We start from the raw sequence: 9,383 nt of genomic DNA on the forward strand, positions 1-9,383 counted from the left end.
TCATTTGTTGTACATACTGCATTGAAGGTCTTCCTGTCATCACAAATGTGTTGAAACTGATTCACAAACAAAGGATTCTTCAGAGGTAAAGGATGACTCGAATTGTGCTTCATTCAGAACCTATAGGGATTCCGGTCTGTCCAAAGTCTAGAACAAATTGCGAGTTTGGGCTGACCATAGGGGAAATTTGGTAGACCCAGACAACACATAGATTTAGGTTTGACCAGAGTAAAGTTGTCAAGTGTGCTCCCTCTCCGGCCTTTAGGTCACCAGGCTGCTCATGATGGCGCACACCTGTCACCATCGTTACGCGCACCTGGACAGGGGCTCACTCACCTGGACTCCATCACTTCCCTGATTACCTTCCCTATATATGTCACTCCCTTTGGTTCCTTCCCCAGGTGTTATTGTTTCTGTATCATGTCTGTGCGTTGTCTATGTTTCTTATTTTATATTATGTTTTTTCATTTAAACACTCACTCCCTGAACTTGCTTCCCGACTCTCAGCGCACATCGTTACAAGAGTACCTAATTCTGTTTTTTTTGTTACGCCATATAAACCTTCTGTTGATTCTTATTTTTTTCAATTAATCAACAAAAAATATAAGGTAAATAACAGGGCAACATAAGAAATCGTTTCTGGGAGAGTGGACCAACAAATCAGTTTTACATTTTTTTTTGCTAACAATGGGAGTGTAATTTTCTTTTAAACAGATTTTTTTTTGTTGAGTTGGGATAACAGTTATTCCCAGATATTTGAATCCATTTGGTTTCCAAGAGAAAGGACAGACAGATCAACTCCTCTGTTAGCAGGCTATCTTGCAAACAAGCATTTGATTTGCTTTGTATACAGAGAATTGACCAAATTGGGATATGCTATCAACGATATCTGGAATGGATTTCACTGGGTTTACAACATACAATGAAAAATCCTCTGCATAGCTTATGTTCCTGTTCTGCAATAGTGGGACTTCTGAGTATGGATTCTGCCAGCGGTTCTACGACCGTCAACAAGAGAAGGGGAGACAGAGGGCAGGCTTGCCGGGTCCCTGTACTCAGACTGAATTCTTGAGACCTTAAAACAGGGGTGTCAAGCTGTCCATGGAGGGCCTAGTGTCTGCAGTTTTTTTTCTTCCTTTCAATTAAGCCCTAGACAACCATGTGAGGGGATTTCTTTACTAATTAGTGACCTTAATTCATCCATCAAGTACAAGGGAGTAGCAAAAACCTGCAGACACTCAGCCCTACATGGAATGCATTTGACACGTGCCTTAAACCATTACTAGAGACCATAGCTCTGGGACTAGTATAAATCACTTTGACCCATTTTCTGAAATTAGCACCCATTTTTGCAAAACAGGGAATAGGAAATTAAATTTAACTCTGTCGAACACCTTCTCAGCATCTAAGGACAACCGTATATAACCAAAAAATCTGATCATATTACTGCAGTGTTAGACTCTACACTGGCTTCCTGTTAAAGATGGGGCTGATTTCAAGGTTTTACTGCTAACCTACAAAGCATTACATGGACTTGCCCCTACTTATCTTTCCTATTTGGTCCTGCTGTAGAAACCTACACGTACGCTATGGTCACAAGACGCAGGCCTCCTTATTGTCCCTAGAATTTCTAAGCAAACAGCCGGAGGCAGGGCTTTTTCCTGTAGAGCTACATTTTTATGGAAGGGTCTGCCGATCCATGTGAGAGACGCAGACTCGGTCTCGACCTTTTAAGTCTTTACTGAAGATTCACCTCTTCAGGAGGTCCTATGATTGAGTATAGTCTGCGCCAGGGATGCGAAGCTGTCTCTACCTTGCCAGCTCCCTTCTCTCCACTGGAATTCTCTGACCCTATTACGGGGGCTGAGTCACTGGCTTAATAGTGCTCTTCTGTGCCATCCCTAGGAGGGGTGTGTCACGTCATGCCAAGCTTTTTTGCGCTATACTCGACTCGAGTGAGTTGAGTCACTGGAGGGATCTTCCTGTCCGGTATTGCTCCCCCTCGGGCTCGTGCGGTGGAGGAGATCTTCATGGGCTATACTCAGCCTTGTATCAGGGTAGTAAGTTGATGGTCTGTTGATTTCCCTCTAGTGGTTTCGGGGCTGTGCTTTGGCAAAGTGGGTGGAGTTATATCCAACCTGGTTGGCCCTGTCCGGGGAATCATCGGACAGGGCCACAGTGTCGCCCCCCCCCCCCTTGGAACCTATGGAACCCTGACCTGTTCACCGGACCTGCTGTTTTCAACTCTCTCTCTACCGCACCTGCTGTCTCGACCTCTGAATGCTTGGCTATGAAAAGTCAACTGACATTTACTCCTGAGGTGCTGACCTGTTGCACCCTCTACAACCACTGTGATTATTATTTGACTTTGCTGGTCATCTATGAACATTTGAACATCTTGGCCATGTTCTGTTATAATCTCCACCCGGCACAGCCAGAAGAGGACTGGCCACCCCTCAGAGCCGTGTTCCTCTCTGCCTTTCTAGGGAGTTTTTCCTAGCCAACGTGCTTCTACATCTGCATTGCTTGCTGTTTGGGGTTTAAGGCTGGGTTTCTGTATAAAGCACTTTGTGACATCTGCTGATGTAAAAAGTGCTTTATAAATACATTTGATTTAAATTCGATGTAGAAGGAGTCTTGTGCTCATTTAAGTGGTCGATAGCATCAAACAGTCTAATGTCATTATCCGAGTAGTTTAATAAATTCTGTTTGGTTTAATAAGTGAGGGTAATAGGGTCTCTAGTCGTCTGGCTAATCACATTATAAACAACATTTGGTAACGGAATAGCAAGACACAAGGCAATGTTTCTTAAAATTACAGATCGCAAATAATTTCTCAAAAACTAAATAAGTGTTGCTATTACTTGAAATAGCAATATAAATGGAACATGTAAAGTGTTGGTCCCATGTTTCATGAGCTGAAATAAAAGATCCCAGAAATGTTCCATATGCACAAAAAGCTATTTTCTCTAAAATGTTGTGCACAAATTTGTTTACATCCCTGTTAGTGAGCATTTCTCCTTTGCCATGATAATCCATCCACCTAACAGGTGTGGCATATCAAGAAGCTGATTAAACAGCATGATCATTACACAGGTGCACCTTGTGCTGGGGACAATAAAAGGCCACTCTAAAATTGTGCAGTTCTGTCACAAAACACAATGACACAAATGTCTCAAGTTTTGAGGGAGCTTGCCATTGGCATGCTGACTGCAGGAATGTTCACCAGAGCTGTTGCCAAAGAGTTGAATGTGCATTTCTCTACCATTTTAAAGAATTTGTCAGTTCGTCAACCGGTCTCACAACCACAGACCACGTGTATGATATTGTGTGGGCAAACAGTTTGCTGATGTCAACGTTGTGAACAGATTGCCCCATGGTGGCAGTGGGGTTATAGAATGGGCAGTCATAAGTGACGGACAACGAACACAATTGAATTTTATTGATGGAGATTTGAATGCACAAAAATACCGTGATGAGATCCCGAGGCCCATTTCTTTTTTAAGGTATCTGTGACCAACAGATTCCCAGTAATTTGAAATCCATTGATTAGGGCCTAATTAATTTATTTCAATTGAATGATTTCCTCATATGAACTGTAAGTCATTAAAATCAATAATCATTGCATGTCATGTTTATATTTTTATTCAGTATAGTTGGCAGGGGTCGTCATTTCAACATTATTATGTGTTGATATATTTCTAATACATTTTAAAACCTTTTCTGGTAGATGATGTCCTAGACCCCTTTTCAATCTGTTTGACCAGACATCAAAGCCTTTGCTTATTCCACATTTTTAGGATGGAAAATGGTTGAAAAATGTATATATGAGTTCATTTCTTTCATTTGTATCCTCCTGACTGGTGTTTTTATGTTTTAAAGAAGCTAAATATGCTTCTCCTGCATCTCTGCTAAAATCTGGGTAAAAGACTGAAAGGAATATGAGGCTTATTGTTATTCAGTACATTTAGTTACTGCTTGCTTTTCTAAAGTCTACCAACCTTGCCAGCAGGTATGCCAGCTAAGATAGACAAGCTAGCTACTCTAACTTGATTGATAGCCTGAAATGGCTTTCTGGTAGCTGGTTATGAGGTTGGGAGATTAGGATCTGTGCTGGTCTTATGATCTGTGCTGGTCCCATGATCTGTGCTGGTCCCATGATCTGTGCTGGTCCCATGATCTGTGCTGGTCCCATGATCTGTGCTGGTCCCATGATCTGTGCTGGTCTTATGATCTGTGCTGGTCCCATGATCTGTGCTGGTCCCATGATCTGTGCTGGTCCCATGATCTGTGCTGGTCCCATGATCTGTGCTGGTCCCATGATCTGTGCTGGTCCCATGATCTGTGCTGGTCCCATGATCTGTGCTGGTCCCATGATCTGTGCTGGTCCCAGGATCTGTGCTGGCTAATGCCAACTTCATAGAATTGCTAAGAGGCTAGTAATATTACAGAGAAAAAACTAACAAAACATTTTAATTATTATTATTTTTATACAGGACAAATTTGAAGGGGCATGATGCCTCTGCTGACTTGTCTTTGACTGTTTATGGAAATTGTATTTCTGGGCCTGGCGTCAGTTAAACTGCAGCACCGAGGAAAACTGTAGGAGCTGTCTAAACTGTGCTTCTAGATCAGAACGAATTAGAATGCACAGTAGTGAATGAGAGAAAACAGACTGGCTGCGAGCATCAACGCCGTCATGCATTTCAGACGGCACTCTATCCTCGTTCTTACAAAGAGAAAGTTCAATATTTTTATTCCAGTACGGCGATAAAGCTGTGTTTGAACGACTGTAGTGCGTTCAAGACAACTGGAAACTCTGGGGGGGTGAACAAGAGCTCTGACTGGGAAAAATCATTTTGAACGGTCATCCAAGTCGGTAACTCTGGCATCTTTCTAGATCTCCGACTTTCCGACCTGAAGATCACTGACACACAGATGATCCATTATATTGACCTGATACTGTAGTGGCCGCTATAACAATCAAAATAAATGTCTTCAAAAATGGAAAGCAGTCGGGAGGAGGCAAGATCAGGTGGGACAATTCTAGCCAATGAGAGGGCAGATACGCATGTCAACAGGCACAACTCCAATATAGTATTTTCTTTCTCAAAGTTGCCTGGGATGTCACATGTCCTACTTATACTGTATCAGCACACTCGTAACAACCTAAGCATTGCAAAACTTCCATCCATCAAATCATTTTTTGTTAACCAAATTTGACATTCTAATTGACCTCCATTCAAAAACTAATTTGCACCCCAATATGACAACCGGCGAGTGGATGTGTCGAAAGGAGTGGGTGTATGGAAAGGAGTGGGTGTATGGAAAGGAGTGGGTGTATGGAAAGGAGTGGGTGTATGGAAAGGAGTGGGTGTATGGAAAGGAGTGGGTGTATGGAAAGGAGTGGGTGTATGGAAAGGAGTGGGTGTATGGAAAGGAGTGGGTGTATGGAAAGGAGTGGGTGTATGGAAAGCGCATCAGCTATTTGGGCAGATTTGTTGCCACTCACCATTTTGCGTGGCTGATTGGGCTGCAAGACGAGTCGATAAGCTGGACCAGCGCCTACAGTAGTTACCTACAGTAGTAGCTAATATCAGGGCGACAGTCACAGTAAGCATTCAACTACAACGCACAAAGCAACAGTACACCCATCATCAATACTTTTCATCAAAAATAAACAATCGTCAGTTTTATAACTGAAAACGTACACTTTTTTGTGTAAAACTAACAATGAAATTTCAATTCAGACTCATCCTCTCACAGTACGGTAGTTGTCTTGAAAGCACCATAAAGCCTTGTTCACACTGCAGGCCTTAGTGCTCAAATCAGTTTTGTTTTTGAAATCCATTTTGCAATACTGATTGTACAAACAGAAAGCTACAAGTGACCAAATCAGATTTGTGTGTGTTCAGACAACAGTCATTTGCTGACATGGCTACGCTAGTTGTCATAGTAACGACGGGTGTGGGCGGAGTGGTGTAGGCTGATTGGTGGTGCTCGTGCTTCCTATCACACAGAAGTTATGTAGCAAGCTAAGGTGACAATGCCTGCCATGGACGTTTCTCAGATACTTTGAATGTTCAAAATCATGGTGTAAGAACACTTTTAAAGCCTCAAAGGAAAAGATGATCCAACTTTCAAAACGAGTCCTTTTTGGCTAGCCAAATCAATCAAATAGCTAGCTAGGTAGCTGTTTAACTCTCTAGCACATTTACTAATTTGTTTGTAAACAATTAACAAGCTAATTAGCTACCACATGTTCTTGTCAAACTGTCAACAGAGTAGATAGCAAGCAACAATATATGCCAAATAACTAGGATTTGAGTCACACGTGTTTCCCTCCACGATGCTCACGAGGATGTAGGACAGTTACAAAATCGCATTTGAAAGCAATGCAGATATTATTTTCTACATGTACCTTAATCAGCCTACCAGATGATCCCAATACCTTTCTGATGCATTTTAGTCACTACAAACCATTATATCTTCTGTAGTCAGACTTTTCTAGTTCTAGCGAAGGAGGAGCAATGCTTTTTGATGACATTATAAATGAATCAAACACGCCTTGCAGCGCTTTCGGCTGCTTCACACAGAGACAGAATCGGCATGGACACAACATGTGACATGCAGCATAAAATAATGCGACCAGTAAAACAAAAAACACTGTTTACACAACCTATGGTAGCCTAACACCCCTATCACCAATAGCGACAACAACAGTGTCACATCAAAGGTGACAGCCTAATGGTGCTGAAAGGACAGCGACTGTAATACCTGTGCCCTCCATGGCGCTGAAGGAGAGACACTTTTGGTCAAATACAGACAAGGATGATAGACAGGGGACAGCAGTCACACACAGCATCAATTATGTTTAAAAAATAAGCAGACCATTCAGTCCAGCAGGCCCCATGAAATCCCAACCAGGCCAAACCTGGTTGAAAAGACTGTTCAGTATGACGTCTTACTCTGGTCGCAAAGTTTTTTAAATGTATTTTTACTGACCCGAGTCTCGGATAAGGCCAGAGCCCAGCGTGTATGTCACGAGACCCTAACCCGCTTTGGGGCACTCTAGAGGTTGCCACATGAACAGGACCTGTGGGTCCAGCGGGTTTTTAGATTTAACCTTTATTTAACCAGGTAAGCTAGTTGAGAACAAGTTCTCATTTACAACTGCGACCTGGCCAAGATAAAGCAAAGCAGTGCGACACAAACAACAACACAGAGTTACACATGAAATAAACAAACGTACAGTCAATAACACAATAGGGGGAAAAAAGTCTATATACAGTGTGTGCAAATGGCGTAAGGAGGTAAGGCAATAAATAGGCCATAGTAGCAAAATAATTACAGTTTAGAAAATTAACACTGGAGTGATAGATGAGCAGATGATGATGTGCAAGTAGAAATGCTGGTGTGCAAAAGAGCAGAAAAGTAAATAAAAACAATATGGGGATGAGGTAGGTAGATTGGGTGGGCTATTTACAGATGGGCTATGTACAGCTGCAGCGATTGGTTAGCTGCTCAGATAGCTGATGTTTAAAGTTAGTGAGGGAAATATAAGTCTCCAGCTTCAGTAATTTTTGCAATTCGTTCCAGTCATTGGCAGCAGAGAGCTGGAAGGAAAGGCGGCCAAAGTGGGTGTTGGCTTTGGGGACGACCAGTGAGATATACCTGCTGAAGCGTGTGCTACGAGTGGGTGTTGTTATCGTGACCAGTGAACTGAGATAAGGCGGAGCTTTACCTAGCATAGACTTATAGATGACCTGGAGCCAGTGGGTCTGGTGATTAATATGTAGCGAGGGCCAGCCGACTAGAGCATACAGGTCGCAGTGGTGGGTGGTATAAGGGGCTTTGGTGACAAAACAGATGGCACTGTGATAGACTGCATCCAGTTTGCTGAGTAGAGTATTGGAAGCTATTTTGTAAATGACATCGCCGAAGTCAAGGATCGATAGGATAATCAGTTTTACGAGGGTATGTTTTCCGGTGTGAGTGAAGGAGGCTTTGCTGCGAAATAGGAAGCCGATTCTAGATTTCATTTTGGATTGGAGATGTTTAATATGAGTCTGGAAGGAGAGTTTACAGTCTAGCCAGACACCTAGGTATTTGTAGTTGTCCACATATTCTAAGTCAGAACCATCCAGAGTAGTGATGCTAGTCGGGCGGGCGGGTGCGGGCAGCGATTGGTTGAAAAGCATGCATTTAGTTTTACTAGCGTTTAAGAGCAGTTGGAGGCCACGGAAGGAGTGTTGTATGGCATTGAAGCTAGTTTGGAGGTTAGTTAACACAGTGTCCAAAGAAGGGCCAGATGTATACAGAATGGTGTCGTCTGTGTAGAGGTGGATCAGGGAATCACCCGCAGCAAGAGCGACATCGTTGATATATACAGAGAAAAGAGTCGGCCCGACTCTGACAGGAATGGGAGTGAAATTCTAGGGTCAAGTTCGGGACAGGATCAACAGTCTACAGGAACGGGCAATACACTAATAGTTATAAACAGAGTTTTTTGGGTGGAAGTATGTAATGTGTGGAGCATATAATTGTGACCTCTATCTCACCAGCAGGTCATAATTCTGACCACTATATTATGTACCCTACTGGTCATAGTTAAGACCTCGTAATGACCACCTGAGTACAGCTTCCAAAATGTTTCTTCGGCTGTCCCCATAGGAGAAGCCTTTTTGGTTTCAGGGAGAAGCCTTTTTGGTTCCATGTAGAACCCTTTTGGGTTTCACATAGAACCCTCTGTGGAAAGGGTCCTACATAGGACCCCAAGGGGTTCTACCTGAAACCAAAAAGGATTCTTCAAAGGGTTCTCCTATTGGGACAGCCGAATAACCCTTTTAGGTTCTGGATAGCCCTTTTTTTTCTAAGAGTCTACTGTAAAAAGTATTACAGAGGATAAAGTTGGATATTGAAAACATTGTTAGTTACATTTCTGTGTTTCCACAGTGACCAATTAAAGTTCATCTGCAACATATTCTTACATTTAAAATAGATCAAGTAATGGCAAAAACAAATCTACATCACAATGTTTCACACATCTGCATAGAGTAATTGTTTCATAATTCACTCACAGACATTACATGCATAGAAAGACTGGGGCACTGTCAGAGTCGTGTGTATAGGTGGCAGGGAAGTCAGGCGCAGGAGAGTCAAACGGAGTGTAAAATGGAGTCTTTTAATGAATGTCCAAATACATGCTCCATAACACTAATAAGAAACGAACATAAACAAATATGGGTACGAAGACCCGTCGCGCACCTATACACAATAAAAACAATACTAACAAGAAACAATCTCTGACAAAGACATGAGGGGAAACAGAGGGTTAAATACACAAGAGGTAATGGATGGGATTGAAAACAGGTGTGTGGGAA

Source organism: Salvelinus alpinus, chromosome 23, assembly GCF_045679555.1.
Source record: "Salvelinus alpinus chromosome 23, SLU_Salpinus.1, whole genome shotgun sequence".
Classification (NCBI taxonomy): domain Eukaryota; kingdom Metazoa; phylum Chordata; class Actinopteri; order Salmoniformes; family Salmonidae; genus Salvelinus; species Salvelinus alpinus.